Source organism: Sinohyriopsis cumingii, chromosome 6 (genome assembly GCF_028554795.1).
Source record: "Sinohyriopsis cumingii isolate HCF-2022 chromosome 6, ASM2855479v2, whole genome shotgun sequence".
In the NCBI taxonomy this organism is placed as follows: domain Eukaryota; kingdom Metazoa; phylum Mollusca; class Bivalvia; order Unionida; family Unionidae; genus Sinohyriopsis; species Sinohyriopsis cumingii.
In genome coordinates, this window is record NC_142966.1 from 145,183,015 (window position 1) to 145,207,501 (window position 24,487).

At 35.2% G+C, this 24,487-nt stretch overlaps 2 long non-coding RNA genes across 3 annotated transcripts; both read right to left on the bottom strand.

Annotated features, from left to right (window-relative positions):
* Nucleotides 1-6,713: 6,713 nt before the first annotated feature.
* On the bottom strand, nucleotides 6,714-9,016 carry LOC149798197 (uncharacterized). Of its 2 annotated transcripts, none has more exons than XR_016421607.1 (3): nucleotides 8,962-9,016; nucleotides 7,119-7,327; nucleotides 6,714-6,842 (listed from the first exon to the last, which is right to left on the bottom strand). It is a non-coding gene; the product is annotated as an uncharacterized LOC149798197 (long non-coding RNA). The 2 variants fall into 2 exon arrangements; XR_016421608.1 differs by having other exon boundaries at nucleotides 7,119-7,296; nucleotides 8,962-9,007.
* Nucleotides 9,017-17,599: 8,583 nt separating this feature from the next.
* Nucleotides 17,600-19,614, bottom strand: LOC149798198 (uncharacterized). Its single transcript, XR_016421609.1, has 3 exons — nucleotides 19,569-19,614; nucleotides 17,975-18,183; nucleotides 17,600-17,728 (listed from the first exon to the last, which is right to left on the bottom strand). It is a non-coding gene; the product is annotated as an uncharacterized LOC149798198 (long non-coding RNA).
* Between the last annotated feature and the right edge of the window lie 4,873 nt (nucleotides 19,615-24,487).

Consider the following 24,487-nt stretch of genomic DNA (forward strand, 5'->3'; position numbering starts at 1 on the left):
TGTTGTGGCCGCGGAAACACAGATCGTGGCGGCGACTGCTGCAGTTACCGGAGTGACCGCTGATAGTATTGCTCCGGCAGATGCAACAACGGCAGATACTGAATAAACCATAATATCCAGCACTGTTATGCGGCGCTTGTATTTTTTTACTTTTTGACTAGTTACTTCGATGACAGTTTTTAACTCAGATTGCCACTCACGGACTTGATTGTATCGATATTGTTGAGCATCTGGCGTCGTTGACATTATTCAATTACGCGGTAACCAATTGAGGCGTTGCAGCGACGAATTCCAAACAAAACCAGTAAGATGTTGCTGTTAAACTATCGTCCTCGGCTTCAAGCATAAATGTTTCCTCGGTTCCGCTGTTTAGTATTACAGTGCAAACCCCGGAATACTTATCGGTGGAATGTCTCCAAGGATATGTTGTGAAGATTTCAAATTTAGCGGCTGAAAACACAGACAACCTGTAAACACCGGTGGCTGTTGCTGTATATTTGATAGTGTTATTTTGTCGTGACCATGTTGCGAATCCCGATGATACCGTGAATACGATGTTGGTGATATGCCCCGGAGTAACTCCAGTGGGAACTTTAATCAAACTGGTTTTGTTAACGATATCAGGAATACCCGATACGATATCCTGCTGTGTTTGTTTGATCGTGTTAATGTCGGTCTTTACATCAGCGAGTTTTACATCGACGACTGGAGGAGTCCCAAAGAACTTATCCACGACCTCATCAGTTTTTACGAAGTTTCTTCGAAATCTTGTAAACGCGCCCACGTGAACATCATGCTCTGCACGCAGCGTATTTAGTTTACCGTTGACGATGTCCACGTATTGTTTGTTTGACGCATCCTGGTCGGATTCGGGATTCGCTAACGCGGTTATTTTGTTGCCGCTCATGCTGAGTTCGCCTGTCATCGTGTCACCGGCTTTTTTCACACATTTATCAACACCTTTATCAATACTGTCTTTGATGCTTGCGATTGATATATTCGAGTCCTTGATCCGGCCGCCATCACTAAATGCAACGAAGTTATCCTTGGTAGCTCCAAGAACTCTGCGAATTATATCATTCCACTTAATGTTGCTCGTTCTTAGTTTTCCTTGCCTGTCTTGGAAAATAGCAACTTCATCTGGGTCAACTCCAGCTATATTCAAAAGATTATCGACTTCATCTTTGGTCGCATATTTTGAGAGATCAGCATCTGTGCTTGGTTTACCTCCTCGTGTGAAAGGTCTTCCGTAAATATCCACCATTATTCTTATTGCTGTTTTTCAAATGCTAGCATTTCTCGATGCGGTATATTCATACACAACTTTATGAGGAGGAGTTGCTGGATTTCTTGAGATTGCATCAAGAACATTTAAAACCTCCCTCCCACAAATGGGCGGATCAATTAATGTTTGTGTTGGTAACGTCGACTGCCACACTGGAACATTAGAAAATCTGCTGACATACTTGAGAAACTCAACTGGCGGTGCTAAACCGTACGAATCAAAATAGATAATTCCACGTGGATCGATCGCGTAAGCAACCCAGTGAGTTCCCGGACCATCTTTGTTGTCGAGATTGATAATGCCAGTTTCTGGATTATTCGGTCGTTGCGGTAATTGATCTCGCATAAATACGCCTCTGAAATGTTTTACACGCAATTTTTTAACAGCATCGAGTAAATCAAAATTGCTCAACGGCGTTAGAATTTTTTTGGATACCATGATGGTGGAGTTCCTGGTAGTCTTAGACCGCGTCCCTTTTTTTTCTTGTATCCTTTTCCCGTTGCCTTTTTTAGTGCCATTCCAGCTGCAGTTCCAACTGCACCGAGTGCTGCGGCTTTTGCTACGGCTGGTGCTGCCGCGGCAATCAACGCCGGTATTGCTGCGAGAAGAGGAAATATTCCACCGGTTTTAGTCATGTCCTTGATAGCTGCAGCAGAGAAATCAAGTCGGACACCGGTTTTTGCTGTTAGTGCCTTATTAAAATGTTTAAGCTGAGTATTAGTCAACGACAATTTGTTTGGACCACCAGTAATCTGATCTCGTTTTAGTGTTATTGATGTCCCGCACGTGCTTGCGTTCTTTGATTGCAATTTCTTCGTTTGACCGGAAGTCAAGGTGACATTAACATGACTGTATGACATTATATCCTAAGTTTGATTTTAATTGCGTTACATATTCTCGATTGGAGCGTCGATGACCCTCATTCGTCCGCCAACACCTTCAAGCAGCATTGCTTTATCGGAGAGTATGACAGCAATCGCTCTGTAACCACCAGCAGGAACACCTACACGAGCTCGGAAATGTAGGTCGACAACAGATTGTTTAACCAGATCAAGATGTTCCAGCGAAAAGTAATAAATCGGATATAAACTCATAAAGTCTCGCTGTGATATTTGCAGGCCAGTGTCTACATTAAGGTCGCGCCCCATAAATGACATCAGACGATGATACGCGCGTGCGACACGATGATGTTCGAAATCTATTAATATATCCTCAGATGGCTCCTGATGCCCATTTATTCTCAACGAAACTTCAGAAACTCCAAGTGTATCAAATACCATTGGATTTCTTTCCTGGCTATCTGTTCTAGCACGGTATTGAAATGCAATGAAAATATGTCGTGGTGCTGATACTCCTTGTTGCGATGATATATGCCATGTAAACAACCCACCATTATCACCCTGAATAACGTCTGTGGTTGTTGTTTTCCAGGATAGCAGTGATTTACCGCCCGTGTCCATGAAAGACAACAGTCGTTGTTCTTCGGTGATTGACGGAGACAACACTGGCATCCACAACCACAGTTTAGTTAGTATTACCTGACCAGGGGCAACAGCAGCATCTCGCCAGATAGCGTCATTATCATCAGGTTTTCGCACAAGTACAACTGTGTGTTTGGCACCGAATATGACCTTGTGGACATCTCTGCAGAATCCAAAGATGTGAGACAATGGAATCACACCTGAGAACTCTTCATCTCCACTTAACATCGATCTACGTGTTGCAAAACCCAAATTAAAATTTTCGTTCATCGATGCAACTGCGTCACCGGCATTATTCATTGTTACATTCCTGTTCTCGGGGCTGTCGGTTATATCCTTTGCAAACATCATTGATGGTCCGGCTGATCTGGTGTAATCATCCGAGTATCTCGCCAACCCGAGAATTGTTGTGGCAACGTCGACGTTATCATGAATTGTTTCAATTTCTTTTCCATCTATCATGTAAATAGCGGATTTAAATAACGCCATGATGCCGTTGTTAACAAATCCAACTCGGTCGCCGATTCCGTAGTTAGTGTTATCATTCTTTAAAAGCCTACCTTCAACTTCGATGAAGGCCTCAGCGGGCAAGAAGTATCTACTTGTATCCTGGACCTGTAGTTCAATTCTTCCGCGTTGGTTAGGATCACGTGCTTCATAAGAATAATATTGAAAATCACGTACAGAATCATCTTTAAGTACTGGTTTGGACATATCAAACGCGTCATTGGATTTTCGTGCAAACATTATTATTATTTGTGATGATCTAATTAAAATGTTATCGTCACCGGAAACCACTACCAGCTATCAAATTAGCAGTTACACTATCTTGCAACGCTTTGGAGGTAATTCCTGCTGTTGCGATCTCAGCTAATTTCTGATTTACGGCCTTATTTACTACGCTACTAACATTTGCCGGCATAGCTTCAGTGGATGGTAGTTTTACTGGCACCAACCTCTCGACTGGGTTTTTTTTTCGTATCAGCTGTGCTAGTCGATCCTTGATTGATTGAAATGCTTTCCCGGCAAGACTACCAACAGTGCCAATGGCTTTATCCTTGACAACATCAGCGGCTTTCATCGCGAATTGTTTTGCTAACGGTCCAGCTTTCGGAGCGATTCTTGTGACTAAATCCCTAACAACATCACCGACTCCATCTCCGTAAACAACCTCGTATACTGGTAATCGTGAGTTTACTACTCTGACACTTCTTGGTCTGCGAAAAGAATCGTGTAGTATCATTTTATTTAATTATTGTTTATCTAACTGAATTTGCTAGCAAATTTAATTATTAGTCGCTGTGGTAACCGTCTGCGAGTTCATCAATGAGCCCCCGGTAGATGCTGATATCCATGATGCCACGCTGAAATAGTCTCTGACAGATATCTGCGGCTTCATTTATAATTTCCGGAGAATTGTTTCCGGCACGTCTTCCTCCGATGAGAACTTCCAACCGTGATACATCATCGATGATATTATTAGGGCAGGCAATAAAACCGGATCCTAAACCCTCCCCTGTTGATGGTACAATTCTTGGGGATAAAATGTCTTGAGGCAAACTTTCAGAAGATGTTGTTAAGCTAATTATCGGCGACCTAGTTTGTTTGAATTTTTGGCCCCGCGGACTTCCTTCAGATGCAGCCTCGTATTCACTTAACGGAGTTAGGTCAGGATCTATTGCTCTTCGCCGTGAAGGATATTGTTGTCGTTCTGTGTGTTGCAACGGTGATTTTTCTTCTTGAGGTTGCGATGGTGGAATTTCAAGTTTACGTATAGCATCTACAAGTCTATCGTATTTTGTATCGTCCCTGCTGATTTGTTTTTTATTTTCACGTATACGATACGAATATTTGATAAAATTATCATCTGTCATAGAACCGTGTTCTGGGTTTAAAGACACATCTCTTCTAATCAATCCTAACAGTATTGTCTCAGGTAATTTCTCTTCTGGTACATTTTTAAGAAGTTCAATATAATCCGGCGTAAATCTTTTGGCGGGGTCAGTAATTCTCCCTGTTACTCGCTTACCAGCAGGTACTGACACAACAACTTCATCGGGTGGAGGCGGGGGTTTAAGTCCAGCTGAAATATCCTGTAAAATTTTCCTTTGCTCTATTAAAGCCTCTTTGGTAACAGCTGCGGATTTTTCAGTAGCTTTGGTCACGGGTTTAAATAATTCCTCCGTAGTCTCTGCAAAGCCTTCCCGTGCTTGCTGTCTTAGTTGTAATTTTTGTCTGACACTATCACGGACAGGAAGAAATTTCTGAATTGCTTCGAGACGTTCTCGAGCTAATCTAGTCGTATGTGCTTCTCCAATATTTGCCATTATTTATTTGTCAATGATTTAATTCCGCTAACATAAAAATGTTTTTCCTTGGAAACTCATTTCCCAGAGCAGCAGAGGGGATGGACCCGACCCATGGATTTTTCAATAACGACCCCGCCACGGAAACTGTTTCAGATTTATTGAAGTAACCCAAGTTGTCAGTGCAAACTCAACGAGTTTGTCCCTGGAAACTCTTCGAGTTTTCGGGGGACATTTTTTTTTGTCCTGTATTCTGAATAGAAGGGTTTATTTCGTCGAAATAAGCCCTCTATCGAGGAATAGTTTCCTGGAGGGGTTTATTGTGCAAAAAGTTTCGGTCTGTACAGCCCCTCTGCTGCTTCCCAAGATCTGGATATTCTCATTGTCATTATCTGATTACATATGAGCACTTGGATGGGAATCCTGGATCTCTGTACATCTCATTGATGTTCGGTACTTAGTTTTCCGTATTCCATGCAGATCCGCATAGAGAGGTTCCTCCGTCGTATGGTTTACTGTTCGTTGATCTTGGGTAAGACTTGTTATTTCATGTTTTATTTCTACTTACATTTTAATTCTCGATTTCTAATAATTTGCATTATGTCTTTGGTCTTGGTAGCTGTCTCCGCCACTGTTTCATCTTCGTCATATGAGACTGTTTTCTCTCCCTACAGTTTCAGCTACTAAACTTGCATAGCAACATTACTATGAGAACTGAGTCGGCTCCCGATACAGTGCTTTTACACGTGGTCCAGTTTTATTTCACTTTATGCCGGTTGCGAAATATGATGATTTTAAGAGTTGGCTAGAATGGAAAGAAAGTGAACACCATCGAAGCATGTTCACTATCGCTTTGCACAATTACATAACCGGTCATGATATTTAGCCAAAACATTATACCTTTCCATTTTGAGGCTCTTTAACCTTTTTATTATTTTTATTCCAATATAATATTCATTTTCGGTATGTTATTTAATAGTGAGATGGGGAAAATGTACATATAATATTCACCTGTTGTAGCTAACTATAGCACAAAGTTGAACAAAAGTGAGGTCTGCATTATCCTGTTTAAATTATTAAACAAGCATAGATATGTTGGTTTATTATGCACCGGTACGTTATAATGTGCTGGCCAATTATGCGACAATGTGCTTGAACTGCCGGTTAATAGTCCGACGGTACTTTCATATCTGCAGTCCATGTATGCGACGACAGACTAGAACATTCCGGGCTATTATGAGACCACAGATCATTGGAGACGCAGATAAACGTTTGGCCGCATCTTAAATATATTTGCAGGAGACATTGGAATATCTTCAAATCTGCTGGGAAAGTCTATCAATTTCAGGAAAGGAGATTTACTTTCTAATATTCTCAAACACCAGCTAGGACAATCTTAGCTAAATTCAGTCCAGAAATACGTTCATTCGCATGCAGGATATACTTCCGAGCATTCTACGCATAGTTATAAAAGCATTTGTTTAGTTTCAATTCTAATTCTTTTACACAATACGTAATGAAAAATCTTAACAATATATCTAGAAAAGTAGAGGTTTATCACACAAGGTTGTCAGCTAAAACTGATAGTGAGAGATTGTAGCTTGTAGAGTGGAATGAATATCATGACAAAAACAATTCATGTATCTTTGATCAGTCAAATAATTTATTGGGGTACTAGATAAGAATGCGACTGTAACATTACTCCAAGTACGGCGTCTTATTTCCTCAGATTGTGATCCAGTTTTTATGAGTAGCTTTTCCTGTTAATAGCTGTAAAATAAAAATGAGAATAAAGTGAACATGAACAGGCTGGATTCTTAAGTTCCATTCAATATTAATAATTATCTACTAATATGATTAAATATTAATAATTATCTACTAATATGAACTCCGAAAGCGTTTATGTGACTACTTCGAAGTGTAAGAGTTCAGATGTACAGCGACTCAGACGACATTGTAGTGAAGAATCTAATGATGAACAAACACATTAGGTTAAATCTCTAATATATGATATAAAAGTCAAAGATGAAGAGTAGTAGTTCTTACTTAGCCCGGGGTTTGATGTGAGGGAATTTACCCCAACCTCCATGTCCACCCCAAAGCCCACCATATCTACCATATCCACCGCCAAATCCCCAGGGGAGTCCACCGCTGTATCCACCAAATCCACTGAAGCCGCTGTATCCACTTTGTGGGAGGGCTACGATGGTACAAACCATGCAAGCTAGGAGAAATAGTACAGCCTTCATTTTCGTCTGCCCAACAAAATTAAATTCACAGTAAATGACATGCCTTATTTTAATAGACACCGATTAACGTATAATAACGAATGCAGATGAATCCGTTATCAACAAAAGTTTATATTCCTTTAAAATCAAGTTTCATTTTGTGCAAAGCTCTGAACCTGATAAACTTCTTTTAGATATCCCACTTTGAATTTCATATGTATTTAACGTTATTCATGGGTTTCTTCTCACGGACGATCACGTATAATCCCTACTACTCTGTTGCCCGACGATTTACTGTTCTGTGGAAAAGTATCTTTAGAACTAGATGCCTGAATGAAGCCCGCAATAGGAGATGTTAATATAAAAAAATGCAATATATGGAAGTATAACATAGCATTGAAATGTAATCTATTATGATATTGCTATACTTATATTAAATCACAATCATTACTCATATGTGCTATATACAGCTATCTTTTATTTCATATGCAATGTGTCAATTAAATACGCAAAACATGTACAAAGCTATAGTTAGGAGATAAACACACGTATTGTTCACAAATATGACAGTTCTAAAAACGGTAACAAGGTACAGGAGATGTAAAGAACGACCTACTTTGGCAGTTTTTGTGCTCGTTTGTGGATTCAATGGTCCTCTTAGACCTATCTTATACAGACTGTCACATTGAGTCCAACGGAAAAATTGATGATGACGAAACAAACACAAGCGAATGAATAGTTACAGTCTTCGTTCTCGAAATCAAAATTGTATACAGCTAAATAAGGATAATACACAGCTCTATCAAAGAAGACCGAATACGCTGCGTCAATAGTCATATATTAACCGTATCAAGTACTGTAAAGTGATATTTCACACAACGTTTCACACAACGTTTCACTAGCGTAATAACAAACCCAAACTTGACATTTCGACTCAAAGGATGCTACTTATAGCTTTATGTTGACATAAACGAAGATAACCTAGCATCGAGATTATTACCGCCGTTTGCGCGAATTATATTGCTCTCATTTTGGCAAAAACCTTCAAGAAAAGCTCAAACAGAATGAATAGCAAGCATATAAAAAGTACACATTTAAGGTTTTATGACCGCATTCTACTTAAGTTATAACTAAATTCTCGAAGTGACATACTGTTAGCCCTTCACTCCTGTTAATACGCTAAAGTGTGTGTGTGTGTGTGTGTGTGTGTGTGTGTGTGTGTGTGTGTGTGTGTGTGTGTGCGTGTGTGTGGGTGTGTTTATAACTTTTAATATTAATAGATGCAAAAGGTAAAAGCAAGATACGGATACAGCTGTCCGAAGGTATTGTCCGTCTTGAATAAACAATGCTATACCAGAGATTGCAGTATCTTAAATTGATACAAATTTAGAGGCGCTATTTTCATTCCCCGATTTTCATTTTAAAGACATTGATATGACTATCTATTGTCTACTTCCTCTTTTAACAGGGAGCACAACTTTAAAATATGCAGGATGCCTGCGTGACTTTGTTAATAAAATACATGACAACGAATTTATTGATATAGTCTTTCATGTGACCACAGAGCAACACTGCACAGTTGTAACGAAAGTAAACTTTTCCTAGCACAATATATGTTTAAATCAAGAACGCCAAGTAATGTGCCGAATACTTTTACTTACCTCAATGTGTGGTAACAAGGAGCTCTAATTTCGTCTCGGAGTTTGAAGTGGCAGTGATGGCTTGTTCAATAGCCGGTGCTTTTATACCTATCCACAGGTTTGTTTTCTTACACACTGACATTATGATTGATAGTGAAGAATTAAAGAATATGATCGATTGGTAATGTATTATAATAAAGTTTTAATTTTTTAACACAGCCCGTTTCTTTAAGGACAATACATTTGAGAATTTAAATTTTGTCTGTCTTCTGATAAATTCCTATAGAAACTACATTAATATTAAAATGTTTTGAGTATATATGCATCTATCAAACATAACTTAAAGAGCTCAATAAATATTCACATATAAATCTTGTCACCTTATGTCCAGTTAAATGTAAAGTGTGTTGCAAAAATCAGTTTTCTTTCCTATTAGCGTTCACATTCAAGTTGGTTAAAACGATGAACAGTGTGCAAAGAAAACGTTCATTTGGAAGGTCTGAGTCATTTCGTTATAGCGCACTTCTTTATTCCAAAGGACCATGCATTATTTTCTAATATTTTACAATGCTACAATAAAGGCGATTTGGCCGTCTATAAAGGTAATGATGTATACTTTATTTTATCCAAATGAAGAAACACTCATTCTATCAATTGAAGATATAGAACGGGTATAAAGTGTGTCTTACATTTCTATACTTTTCGAAAATTGAAAGCGTGAGAACTAGATGGCACGATTGGTATAGTTTAGCAAAGTTGCTCAAATATATTTATTTTACTCCATGATATAGTTTCTGATTGTACAACAGATATATCCAGGCTTTGCTTAAAATTACACATCAAAATATCTGCTGTAGCATAACCTGTGATTGTCCATTAACTCGGGTGATACAAGCAGATCTGCTTCGAATTTTGTAAATGTTGATTGTTTCTTCAATGGGTACCGTCAACTCGTTTTTTCAAAGAATATCTCATAACAAATTCCTACGCGCAATTGCTGCCTATGAAAAAAGATTACTTCCAAAGATCCGACAATTTGAAGGGGCCACCTTCCTTTGGGTAGAGCAAAGTCATATTTGTTACCAGAAAATCGAGCCCTCGGTTAAAACGGGAAATATGCGATATGTTATGTTAGCTTTGTGTTTTCATCATTATATAATCTACTTATATGGCATTTATAAGTATGAAATGTTATCTGCTGATGACCCTAAAGTTCTTAATATCCGATAGAATTACATTGAAGATAACTAATGGATGTTAATATATTATCAATGGCTAATTATTCATTTGTGAAAATTGTTCATACAATATGCATTTATATGTATGATCCCCATCTGGTTATGACCCTAGCGTTATTAATGTCTTTATGAAGACAACCCTTACATTCTGCCATAAATTCAAGCATAAAAGATAGAGGATAAAAATAAAATGTGAGAAATGTAGATGTCCTTCTCGCTACTATTCTTTAAGGTTTCGAACTATTTTCAAAGTCTCTGTTTCAATGTGTCGCACAGGATACCGATGTTTTTAAGTGTTTTTTAATTGAATATATATCCTGCATGTCTGTTTGTTAAATATGATTCCTCAAAAGAGAATTGATGTTTAATAACAAAGGAATATTCAAACTGCATGGAGGAAGTACTTTTTTCAATTGTTGAGCGAAAATAATGCTACTCAAGCCGAGTCGACATAAGCCGGGATTTACATGTCATTTTGCCATGAATTTAAGTAGTGATAAAGAAAACCGTACATCGCAAGATGGCTCAATTTAAATTCGTATTTTGAGTTGCAAAATATTTTATGAGAAAATGAATCAAATTTGCATCGATCACATTATTTACCTCGCACGTATAAATGACATTACTCATTAATCATAATCCGATTCATTGTCCGCAAGATACTGGCATATAAATAATACATTTTCGAGAAGAAAGAAATCAAAAACGAATAGAAAAGGAACGACGATAAAAGAAACAGTATATTGTGCTCTTTATTTGTAGTGTAAGATACATCGTCCACAACCTCAAAGTTACAGTAACAAATTACAATCTATTTGGTATTTATTTCATTTCAATCTTAAGGTTCCAGCTTGGCGCACATCGTTCAATAATATTTTCGTAATAAAGGGTATAGATTTTATATAACAAATTGCACATGATAGCACCTGGCCAACAAGAAACTCTTTCTATGCAAACATCGAGACAGTTATTTTAAAATTGCTGCAAAGAAATTATGTTATAAACGCTAATCCAATTTACACGAGATTTAGTTCAGCAGTACTTTGGAGAGAAAAACAAATACAAAATGTTTCATAAGACATGGTCAAATTATTTTATGTTCGATAATACTGTTGTTGATGCCAAAACCTAATATACATGATATCAATCTGATTAATTTTGCAAAGGATTTGGAAACTTTGTCATCATTTAGCAAACGACTGTCATTTAGATATATTAAGACAGTTCTGTACATTTTTTGAAAGCGTCTCTGATTAATTGCACACTAAAAATATGCATGCATCGATGTAATGTTATAAAATGCCCTATTGAATGCATAGGAGGTGTGATTGTGGAGAGAGACAGAGTGAGATATTAGTTCTTACTTTTCTCATTCTTGATGTGATGACGGAGACATAAGTATGTATCATCTTCTATCAGCTAATCAATTGGGAAGAAACCATTGAATCAAGGACGTGGAAATTTCCAGAGAGAAACATTGCTTTCTCTGCTTTATTTCTGATATGATGTCTTGATAAATCGATTTAAAAGTTTGCAATCCAAGCTGTATTCTGTATATTTAAGCAGACATTTATATATAAATATATAGATAAATAGATACATAGATAGATATTATAAACACTAAGAATGTGGCCCTTATGTATATTTAGATGCAAAAATGCATGGACCCATACATATATAGATAGAACGAAATATACTGTTGGATCAATAAAAGTTCAATTCGTATCGGCGATCAAGTCAGCGATAAATATTAACATGTTTATTTCGAACAATCATTAATATACAATTTATTTCCGCCTAACATTGCAGTATTCAATGTCGTCAACATATATTCGCCGTTCATTGCGAGTAGGTGTTTGTCACCGACAGAAGATGATATAAAACTAGAATTTGACGTATGTTATGATGTTGGTAATGTATCACGTGTATCGGACGCAAGGAACTGAATTGTATTTGTCTTCATTTATAGTCTTATTCTCAGCACATTGCCAAGTGTAGGCATCAAAATGTATGATACCAAAGCCATACACGCACATTGCCAACATAAACAGAATCTGCAATCAAACTATTTTACTGGGCAAAATTTAAGCTTGACCAATCCAAAATGAAAAAATACACTTTACATTAGGATTAATGTTTGAAATATTCTATTTAAATTGGTGGTAGAAATAGTTTCAACGGTACCATTGATTGTGATCCAATGACAGAACAATCAAACATAAGCGAGTGAAATATGAATATTATCCCACGGAAAGACAATATTCTCATATTCGTGCATTTAAGAACTATCTGTATATATTATTTAGCTTTCCTATTAGTATATATTTATGCATCTTATTTATTTTATACACAATTATTTATGCCGCAAGATATAGACTCAGAGATTAGTGTGTCACATCTTCATGTATTCCATGGCGACGCAAGAACAAAACATTTTACATCTATTTTCAGAACATGTATTTTCAGTTAAATCTTTTATATTCTGAATAATACTCTGTAGAGTTTTATAATATTAAGAAGGAATTGATTACCCTACATAATATATGACACGGATGGGGTTGATGAAAATGTGCTTAATCGATAAGATACTGTAGGAACTTTGACGACGTTTTCAAACTGTTTAGTTTTTAAGTTCATGTAAATGCATGAGTATGCTTGGAGATTACCCATAATACTCTTTAATGTCAAAATTAATCTTATGTTGGAATATGTGTCTCAGATGCAAATAATGGTAATTGCTAATATTTTTATTTTATAACACATCTGCAGCACCTGTCATTTTATGCCTACGCAAAACTCATATCTTGAGAGTTGACATGCGGTTTACGAATAACGACACGTGTATGGGAATAATAAGTTAATACTGAATCCACCTGCAATATTTTTTAATGAATTACTTCAAACCAAAGTAAAGTTTGTGTTCTAGACGACATGTGATTTAAATTTCAATCAAAAGAAAACAGAAAAGAAATACAATCCCTGTTGCAGGGCGACGGTACTCAAGATCGCTTTTCCTACACTTTTAATTACATGTCATTGTGCATTTGCAACATAACTGATATGAGTTTGTACATCAAAAAGTAAATGTTCAACAAAATGTCTATATATGGCTATGTGTTTGGAACAAAAGATTTCTTTCTAAGAGCGAATACAAATTTACGGATTCTTAAATACCAGTCAGTCACCACCAAGATATAATTATGCCAAATAGGGAACGAACTTTCAACTTATTTGAGAAAAGAAATGAATTAGGTATCAATAATTTTATCCTTCAACACTAGAAGGTGTTAAAGAACAAAAGAGAATTTTAAATATGCTAGTTTCTTAACTTCGTGACTTTCCGCTCGTATAGTCCTCGGAAATCAAGTCACTGAGACATGGACTTTGATCATTTCTGGCATTACCTTTACTAATTAGCTTCAAAAGCACTTCAGTCCATTGAATATTGATTTTATTCGTTATCAATGAATGACTTTTGCAGCCTTGATACCAAACCCATAACCTTCATTATGCGAATCATATTTTACCATGCGCAAAAGTCCGGTAACCGTGACATGTCATTGTGAAAGGTGAAAAACAGATTGCAATTAAATGCCATAATGAAAGGTTTTTGGCGATGTATCCTAAATGGTAAACATCCTCAATAATAAACTGATGTTAGACCTCTTATATCTTGAATTTGTAATTTTCCTTTCATTTTCATAGATGCATAAGAAATGTACAATTTCTTTGTACATCAAGAATGCAAACGTTCAATTTCGTTTAATATGAACACTTCATCGACAGCTGCACTTGTATAAACATAATGTGTTTATTTATAAAGTTTACTTTTGTTTCATATTTTAGTGTTCTCGTACAGTGACGTTTGGAAGGTTACGTTAAAACTTATCTCTGAGATTTTAAGACTTAATAAGAATTAAGAACTAAATTATCATTTGAGATGAAAACGTGTGTTAAAGTTATGTGATTGGACAAAAAACTTGTTAAACGTTCATGAGCTTTGCTTAAGGATGTCACAATGCTGCCAGTGATAGAGGAATATTTTAAAGTAAGACGTGAAAAATAACACGATAAGTCTTCCATGTAAGATTTTTTAAAATGTAATTTAAATTTTAATATATGCCATCTACCTGCCTCAACAAAAACGCAACACAAAAAACCCATAACATAAATAAACGTAATAATTTTGATTCATAGAAACATTTAATTGAATCTTCTTCCTGTTTTCCTTCAATCCTATCTTGTATTTATTTCTAACCCTTTAATCAACCACGGCTTACAAAAATATTAACAAACACAATTTCGATAACTTTGTATGCTTCTTGAGATTCCATGTAATGTCTTCCTTCAATATCAAATTTCGGTATCACTAACATCATCAAATGGTGCTGGCCATACATGAATTTAAACAAAAGATATAGAATATTGAACATTTGGCTATCAATTTCACCCCAATCTTTGTATAAGCATTTCACATTATGTACCAAAATAATCTTCCTCGTTAAAAGAAAGAACATAATTAGTTTGGGAAATTATTATATTTCAATGTATATGTTTGAATACTTCAGTCACGTGCTGTTTTTATTTGGACTTTAGATTCCATTTTTGATATGTGAGAACTCTTTATGTCTGTTATTTTTTTATATGTCTCTTAATTTATCATTTCCTTCAGTTTGGTAAAACTTGTTATAAAGTCTCCAATATCCAAGTTTATTCTGATAATTGGGTGAATTTCATGGTGTTTTTGGGATTAAAGGGCGACATTCCGTTTCTCAAAACAATACAGATTCGATGAGTCGGATATTTTCAAAATCTAAAATAGATGGATCAGAACAGTTTTCACGGAATAAGGAATAAGGCAAGAACATAATTTGGTCATGCTTTAGAACAAATTGTGTAATTGGTTTCTTAGATGCATATCGTGTTATCTAAGGTGGTTCACGTTTTGTATGGTGACAGTGCAAAACATGCATCTCGTCGTAGGTCTATCGCGACGATATACTCATCACTACGATGTGCACATATATTTTACCACTGGTCTTGTACATTTTTATATATTAATAAAAGACGTATTGTCTTAGGCAAAACACTGATCGCTTGGATCTTGTCAAGGAGTGACAATAATCGTACGACTTACTACAGCCATAGGGGTAAGTGGTAAATAATATACAAGCCAAATGCAAGCGTATATATATTTTAAATGATTCCCATCAATATACCGTCTTTACATTTTATTCTTCGGATATAAAACACTAGAAAATTATTGGTCTATTAAAATTCATCGTTGGGGACATTATATTGACGTAACATATATGGTAGCGTGTATTTATGGATTTCCTCTCTGCAATAAGTTTATTTCTTATTCTGACCAGCTCGGGATATTTATAGCTGGATGGATGGGCTGAAAGAACCAGAATAGTAACGGCCTGACCTGCAGTGTGGTAGCGTAACCATTGAACTAAATTCAACCGACAGTGTATCTGTTACTAGATGACTGGATGTGTAAGAGTAGGAACATCAGATTTTGGAGGAGGACAAAGAATAGTGATATGAATTCCCAACTCTGCATAAGGGCAAACTGCATTACTGCGTTGACAAGAACATGTGATTGCATGGACCATGCTTATTTGTTCATATATATATATATATATATATATATATATATATATATATATATATATATATATATATATATATATATATATATATATATATATATATATATATATATATATATATATATATATATATATATATATCGAGCAGGTATGACCTATGATCATATCTTTGTATCGTATATTTATATGATCCATACTCATGTTTGTATATATGAATCTCTTTTCCTTTCATAACATGTTCAGCATGATAGTTTTATATGTAGCGTATGAGATTTTAGCCTACTTGTGCATGTGTTGTCGTAAATATCTTAATTTCATGAACTTTCATTCGCTCACACTGAGTTGTCTTCACCTGGTCTAAATATTCATTCGGTTACAATCCTGTCACAACAGTGTTGTGCTATTTCATTGTGTTTCCTTCATTCACATATGGAGAAGGCCGAAATAATTTGCTAATTGATTTCGAAGATGTATATCCCAAGATCTGAATATTCTCATTGTCATTATCTGATGACATATGAGCACTTGGCTGGGAATCCTGGATCCCTGTACATCTCATTGATGTTCGGTCCTTAGTTTTCCGTATTCCATGCAGATCCGCATAGAGAGGTTCCTCCGTCGTATGGTTTATTGTTCGTTGATCTTGGGTAAGACTTGTTATTTCTTGTTTCATTTCTACTTACATTTTAATTCTCGATTTCTAATAATTTGCATTATGTCTTTATTCTTGGTAGCTGTCTCCTCCACTGTTTCATCTTCGTCATATGGGATTGTATTCTCTCCCTACAGTTTCAGCTACTAAACTTGCATAGCAACATTACTATGAGAACTGAGTCGGCTCCCGATACAGTGCTTTTACACGTGGTCCAGTTTTATTTCACTTTATGCCGGTAGCGAAATACGATGATTTTAAGAGTTGGCTAGAATGGAAAGAAATGAACACCATCGAAGCATGTTCACTATCGCTTTGCACAATTACATAACTGGTCATGATATTTAGCCAAAACATTATACCTTTCCATTTTGAGGCTCTTTATTATTATTTTCTTATTTTTATTCCAATATAATATTCATTTTCGGTATGGTATTTAATAGTAAGATGGGGAAAATGTACATATAATATTCACCTTTTGTGGCTGACTATATCACAAAGTTGAACAAAAGTGAGGCCTGCATTATCCTCTTTAAATTATATATGGAAGCTATATAATAGGTTTTGATCAACCAATATATTACGGGACAACAAGCATAGATATGTTGGTTTACTATGCACTGGTACGTTATAATGTGCTGGCCAATTATGCGACAATGTGCTTGAACTGCCGGTTAATAGTCCGACGGTACTTTCATATCTGCAGTTCATATATGCGACGACAGACTAGAACATTCCGGGCTATTATGAGACCACAGATCATTGGAGACGCAGATAAACGTTTGGCCGCATCTTAAATATATTTGCAGGAGACATTGGAATATCTTCAAATCTGCTGGGAAAGTCTATCAATTTCAGGAAAGGAGATTTACTTTCTAATATTCTCAAACAACAGCTAGGACAATCTTAGCTAAATTCAGTCCAGAAATACGTTCATTCGCATGCAGGATATACTTCCGAGCATTCTACGCATAGTTATAAAAGCATTTGTTTAGTTTCAATTCTAATTCTTTTACACAATACGTAATGAAAAATCTAAACAATATTTCTAGAAAAGTAGAGGTTTATCACACAAGGTTGTCAGCTAAAACTGATAATGAGAGATTGAAGCTTGTAGAGTGGAATGAATATCATGACAAAAACAATTCAGGTATCTTTGATCAGTCAAATAATTTATTGGGGTACTAGATAAGAATGCGACTGTAACATTACTCCAAGTACGGCGTCTTATTTCCTCAGATTGTGATCCAGTTTTTATGAGTAGCTTTTCCTGTTAATAGCTGTAAAATAAAAATGAGAATAAAGTGAACATGTGCTGGCTGGATTCTTAAGCTCCATTCAATATTAATAATTATCTACTAATATGAACTCCGAAAGCGATTATGTGACTACTTCGAAGTTTAAGAGTTCAGATGTACAGCGACTCAGAAGACATTGTAGTGAAGAACCTAATGATGAACAAACCCATTAGGTTAAATCTCTAATATATGATATAAAAGTCAAAGATGAAGAGTAGTAGTTCTTACTTAGCCCGGGGTTTGATGTGAGGGAATTTACCCCAACCTCCTTGTCCACCCCAAAGCCCACCATATCTACCATATCCACCGCCAAATCCCCAGGGGAGTCCACCGCTGTATCCACCAAATCCACTGAAGCCGCTGTATCCACTTTGTGGGAGGGCTACGATGGCACAAACCATGCAAGCTAGGAGAACTAGTACAGCCTTCATTTTCGTCTGCCCAACAAAATTAAATTCACAGTAAATGACATGCCTTATTTTAATAGACACCAATTAACGTATGATAACGAATGCAGACGAATCCGTTATCAACAAAAGTTTATATTCCTTTAAAATCAAGTTTCATTTTGTGCAAAGCTCTGAACCTGATAAATTTATTTTCGATATCCCACTTTGAATTTCATATGTATTTAACGTTATTCATGGGTTTCTTCTCACGGACAATCACGTATAATCCCTACTACTCTGTTGCCCGACGATTTACTGTTCTGTGGAAAAGTATCTTTAGAACGAGATGCCTGAATGAAGCCCGCAATAGGAGATGTAAATATAAAAGAAATGCAATATATGGAAGTATAACATAGCATTGAAATGTAATCTATTATGATTTTCTATAATTATGTTAAATCACAATCATTACTCATATGTGCTATATACAGTTATCTTTTATTTCATATGCAATGTGTCAATTAAATACGCAAAACATGTACAAAGCTATAGTTAGGAGATAAACACACGTATTGTTCACAAATATAACAGTTCTGATAACGGTAACAAGGTACAGGAGATATAAAGAACGACCTACTTTGGCAGTTTTTGTGCTCGTTTGTGGATTCGATGGTCCTCTTAGACCTATCTTATACAGACTGTCAAATTGAGTCCAACGGACAAATTGATGATGACGAAACAAACACAAGCGAATGAATAGTTGCAGTCTTTATTATCGAGATTAAAATTGTTTACCGCTGTTTAATGAGAATACACAGCTCTATCAAAGAAGGCCGAAGACGCTGAGTCATTGGTCAGTCATATATTACCCGTATCAAGTACTGTAAAGTGATATTTCACAAAACGTTTCACTAGCGTAATAAAACACCCAAACTTGACATTTCTCCGGACAGGATGCTACTTATAGCTTTTTGTTGACATATATGAAGATAACCTAGCATCGATATTATTAACGCCGTTTGCGCGAATCATATTGATCTCATTTTGGCATTTTATAACTTTTGATATTAATCGTTGCTGACGGGAAAAGCAAGATACGGATACAGCTGTTCGAAGGTATGGTCCGTCTTGAATAAACAATGCTATACCAGAGATTGCAGTATCTTACATTCATAAGAAATTTAGAGGCGATAATTTCATTACCCGATGTTCATTTGAAAGACATTGGTATGCGTATATATTGTCTACTTCCTCTTTTAACAGGGATCACAACTTTCAAATATGCAGGATGTTAATAAGATTCTTGACATTGATATAGTTTTTCATGCGACCACAGAGCAACACTGCACAGTTGTATCGAAAGTAAACTTTTCCCAGCACATTATACGTTTAAATCATGAACGCCAAGTAATTTGCCGAATACTTTTACTTACCTCAATGTGTGGTAACAAGGAGCTCTAATTTCGTCTCGGAGTTTGAAGTGGCAGTGATGGCTTGTTCAATAGCCGGTGCTTTTATACCTATCCACTGGTTTGTTTTCTTACACACTGACATGATGATTGATAGTGAAGAATTAAAGAATATGATCGATTGGTAATGTATTATAATAAGGTTTTAATTTTTTAACACAGCCCGTATCTTTAAAGATAATACATTTGAGAATTTAAATTTTGTCTGTCTTTGATAAATTCCTAAAGAAACTACATTAATATTAAAATATATTGAGTATACATGGATCTATCAAACATAACTTAAAGAGCTCAATAAATATTCACATATAAATTGTGTCACCTTATGTCAAGTTAAATGTAAAGTGTGTTGCAAAAATCAGTTTTCTTTCCTATTAGCGTTCACATTCAACGTTGGTTAAAACGATGAACAGCTTGCAAAGAAAACGTTCACTTGGAAGCTCTGAGTCATTTTGTAATAGCACACTTCTTTATTCTAAAGGACCAAGCATTATTTTATAATATTTTACAATGCTACAATAAAGGCGATTTGGCCGTGTATAAAGATACTCATGTAAACTTTATTTTATCCAAAGGAGGAAACACTCTTTCTATCAATAGAGGATATAAAACGGGTATAAAGTTTGTTTTCCATTTCTATACCCTACAAAAATGGATTTTAATTCTTTATCAATGGCTAATCATTTTTAAAAGATCGTTTGTGAAAATGGTTCATAAAATATGCATTTATATGTATGATCCCCGTCTGGTTATGACCCTAGCGTTATTAATGTCTTTATGAAAACAACCCTTACATTCTGTCATAAATTCAAGCATAAAAGATAGAGGATTACAAAAAAATGCGAGAAATGTAGATGTCCTTCTCGCTACTATTCTTTAAGGTTTCGAACTATCTTTAAAGTTTCTATTTCAATGTGTCGCACAGGAAACCGATGTTGTATAAGTGTTTTTTAATTGAATATATATCCTGCATGTCTGTTTGTTAAATATGATTCCTCAAAAGAGAATTGATGTTTAATAACAAAGGAATATTCAAACTGCATGGAGGAAGTACTTTTATCAATTGTTGAGTGAAAATAATGCTACACAAGCCGAGTCGACATAAGCCGGGATTTACATGTCATTTTGCCATGAATTTAAGTAGTGATAAAGAAAACCGTATATCGCAAGATGGCTCAATTTAAATTCGTCTTTTTAGTTGCAAAATATTTTATGAGAAAATGAATCAAATTTGCATTGATCACATTATTTACCTCGCACGTATAAATGACGTTACTCATTAATCATAATCAGATCTGCATTGCATTGTCTGCAAGATACTGGCATATAAATAATACATTTTCGAGAAGAAAGTAAATCAGAAACGAATAGAAAAGGAACGACGATAAAAGAAACAGTATAGTGTGCTCTTTATTTGTAGTGTAAGATACATCGTCCACAAACTCAAAGTTACAGTAACAAGTTACAATATACTTGGTATTTATTTCATTTCAATCTTAAGGTTCCAGCTTGGCGCACATCGTTAAGTAATATTTTCATAATAAAGGGTATAGATTTTATATAACAATTGCACATGATAGCACCTCGCCAACAAGAAACTCTTTCTATGCAAACATCAAGACAGTTATTTTAAAATTGCTGCATAGAAATGATGTTATAAACTCTAATCCAATTTATTTGTGATTTAGTTCAGCAGTACTTTGGAGAGAAAAACAAATACAAAATGTTTCATAAAACATGGTTACAATTATTTTGTGTTCGATAATACTGTTGATTCCAGACACTAATATACTTGATATCAATCTGATTACTTTTGCAAAGGATTTGGAAACTTTGTCATCATTTAGCAAATGACTGTCATTTAGATATATTAAGACAGTTCTGTACATAATTTTAAAGCGTCTCTGATTAATTGCAAATTAAAAATATGCATTTACCGATGTAATGTTTTTAAATGCCCTATTTAATGTATAGGAGGTGTGATTGTGGAGAGACACGGAGTGAGATATTAGTTCTTACTTTTCTCATTCTTTTTCGTGATGACAGAAATATGTATTTCTCATCTTCTATCGGTTAACAATTTGGATAAAAACCTTTGAATCAAAGACGTGCAAATGTCCCGAGCAAAACATTGCTTTCTCTACTTTATTTCTGATTCGATTTCTTGATAAATCGGTTTAAAAGTTTGCAATACAAGCTGTATTATGTCTATTTAAGCAGACATATATATATATATATATATATATATATATATATATATATATATATATATATATATATATATATATATATATATATATATACAGAGAGAGAGAGAGAGAGAGGTAGACAGATACATAGATAGATATAATAAACACTTAGAACGTGGCCCTTATGTATATTTAGATGCAAAACTGCATGTAAGTATGTATCATCTTCTATCAGCTAATCGATTTGGAAGAAACCGTTGAATCAAGGACATGGAAATATCCAGAGAGAAACATTGCTTTCTCTGCTTTATTTCTGATATGATTTCCTGATAAATCGATTTAAAAGTTTGCAATCCAAGCTGTATTCTGTATATTTAAACAGACATATATATATATATATATATATATATATATATATATATATATATATATATATATATATATATATATATATATATATATATATATATATATATAATATATGTATAGTATGTACGCTGTGCCAATGATATGCCACGAGATGTATAACATTTTCATTATAAGGAAACGAGGCTTGCCCGAGTTTCCTTTTAATGAAAAATGTATACAACGAGTGGTATAAATTGATACAGCGTACATACTATACATATATTTTATTTATACCACATCATAGTTTTCATTTTATATGGGAGATAAAACTGACGGCCACAAACAGCGCACTTTAAGGGAGTGAACTCTTCACAAACCCTCGCATGAATGTGCGCTCAAAAAAGAAGTTCTGTAGTTATTCATAATTTCCTGTACACTTCATTCATATTAATTTATATATGTTTCCTTTAGCAATATTTATGAAATGAAAACTCAAGGCTGATAGTCAACATTCAGATTTTGTTTTATTAATGTGAACGCAAACATTGAATTTGCAGCGTTCGTTGTCATGAACAGTAACAGGGCGGCCATTTGCATCTATAGAACAGTACGATTCGAGCCAAACAACATCAAAATAATGAAGGAACAATAGGTAGTTAAACAATTTAACCTTAACCACATTTCACTGATATCGTTTATGTCCCTATTTCGCTATTCCTACTGACTGTCAGTGTCACTTTCAGTAATTCTCCTACTTTTACGCTGTGTGGGCCTGTTTGAGAATTCGCCTGTTTGAAAGAAGTTGACCCGGTTAAGGATCTCGTTCATGTTTTCCTTTAGGTTCATAACAAACATATTTTGTACGGAGATATTTGATCTGTAGAATGGGTTGCTGATAATTGTATTCTTCTGAATATTACACGTTTGGGAACTTGATATACTGCAGTCTGCTGCTGTGCAGTTGGAAATTTCTTTGTTGTGGGGGTGGGGGTTGATATCATCATTACTTGGGTGGCAGGAGTTGCTCAGGTAATTGGAGTACGTCTGTTGTTGTTTTTCACTAATGTTTTAGTAACTGTTTATAGACTGCACGTTTTTGTGGCCAGAAATTTGCATGACATCAGTTGGGAGAACGTTTTTGTCTCTTAACTTCTGAATTAAGTACTTGCGGCTACTTGGCTACTTGTGTTTGTTAATTTCTCTCTTTGTAATATTTGCCTTCTCTTTCTTTTTTTTCATGAAGCATCCAAGTTTGTTAATTCCATCGACTTGTTTCCTAAACCATTTTTGGTTTGTCGCTTTCTTTAGTGTAACATCACCTCATTTCAGATTGTAATGTTCAGTCACTCCCCTCAAACCAAAATGTACAGAGTTGTTAAACCACAATATGTTAACAATGGCTTCAGGTGTTTCCATCCCCATTAGTTTTTTATTATACAAAGCATTTATTTCTTCATCTGTGATCGGTTGACTCCGATTGGGTTTATTTCCTATTCCTTTAGATTTTAAATCTTTTTTGCTTAGCCAGAAGAGCTTCCCTTTTAATGCAAAATTTGTGTTTGTTCATCTCATGATTGTACTTGCATATTTCTAGATTTTAAGAAAGCGATCAATGGAGCTGATGATGCTTCTTAAGCTGTTCGGTTCAAATTCCGATCCAATTTTTCTCCTAACACTGAGTATAAAACAAACCAGGTGCTGACCAAGTTCAGATGGGTGTATCTTGTCTAACTTTCTGAATTCATTTTTTTTATTTGCAAGAATTCTGACACTAGCCTTACATCAAAAAGTGTCTTTTCAAAGTGTTTGCATTCTGCTTACTTTTCAATAAATTTCAGTATATCCTCAGGCTCACGGTGTACAAATCTATCTTCCCTAACACAATGATCATTTTCATTTACAAATGTCTCAGCCATGTCTCTATCAAATTCTCCAATTAACTCACAGTTTAGTAGATTAAATGTTGCTTCATTATCTTGCTCTCTATCTGATGTCATTGTTTTCTTTTTTCCACAGAGTTGCAATGTTTTATTTCTGCCAGACGGAGAGACTAGAAACAGCAGTGTTGACAGAGATGACAGGAGACGACACAGGGTGGAGCTCAATAATATTTATTTCCTGAATTGAGTATTGTTGATTTTTTGTATAAAAATGTTAGTTTCTATAAAAATATTTCACAAGAAAATCATTATCTTGTTATTCTTTCCTTTTTAAATGTAATATTACAAGAAATTCATATCCATGTTCAGAGAGTACAATAGCTATAAAAACATCTTCATTATGCGTATTCATACGCCATGGGCAAATCACAATTTGATATACCAATACTATTTCGAGGCCCTTTAA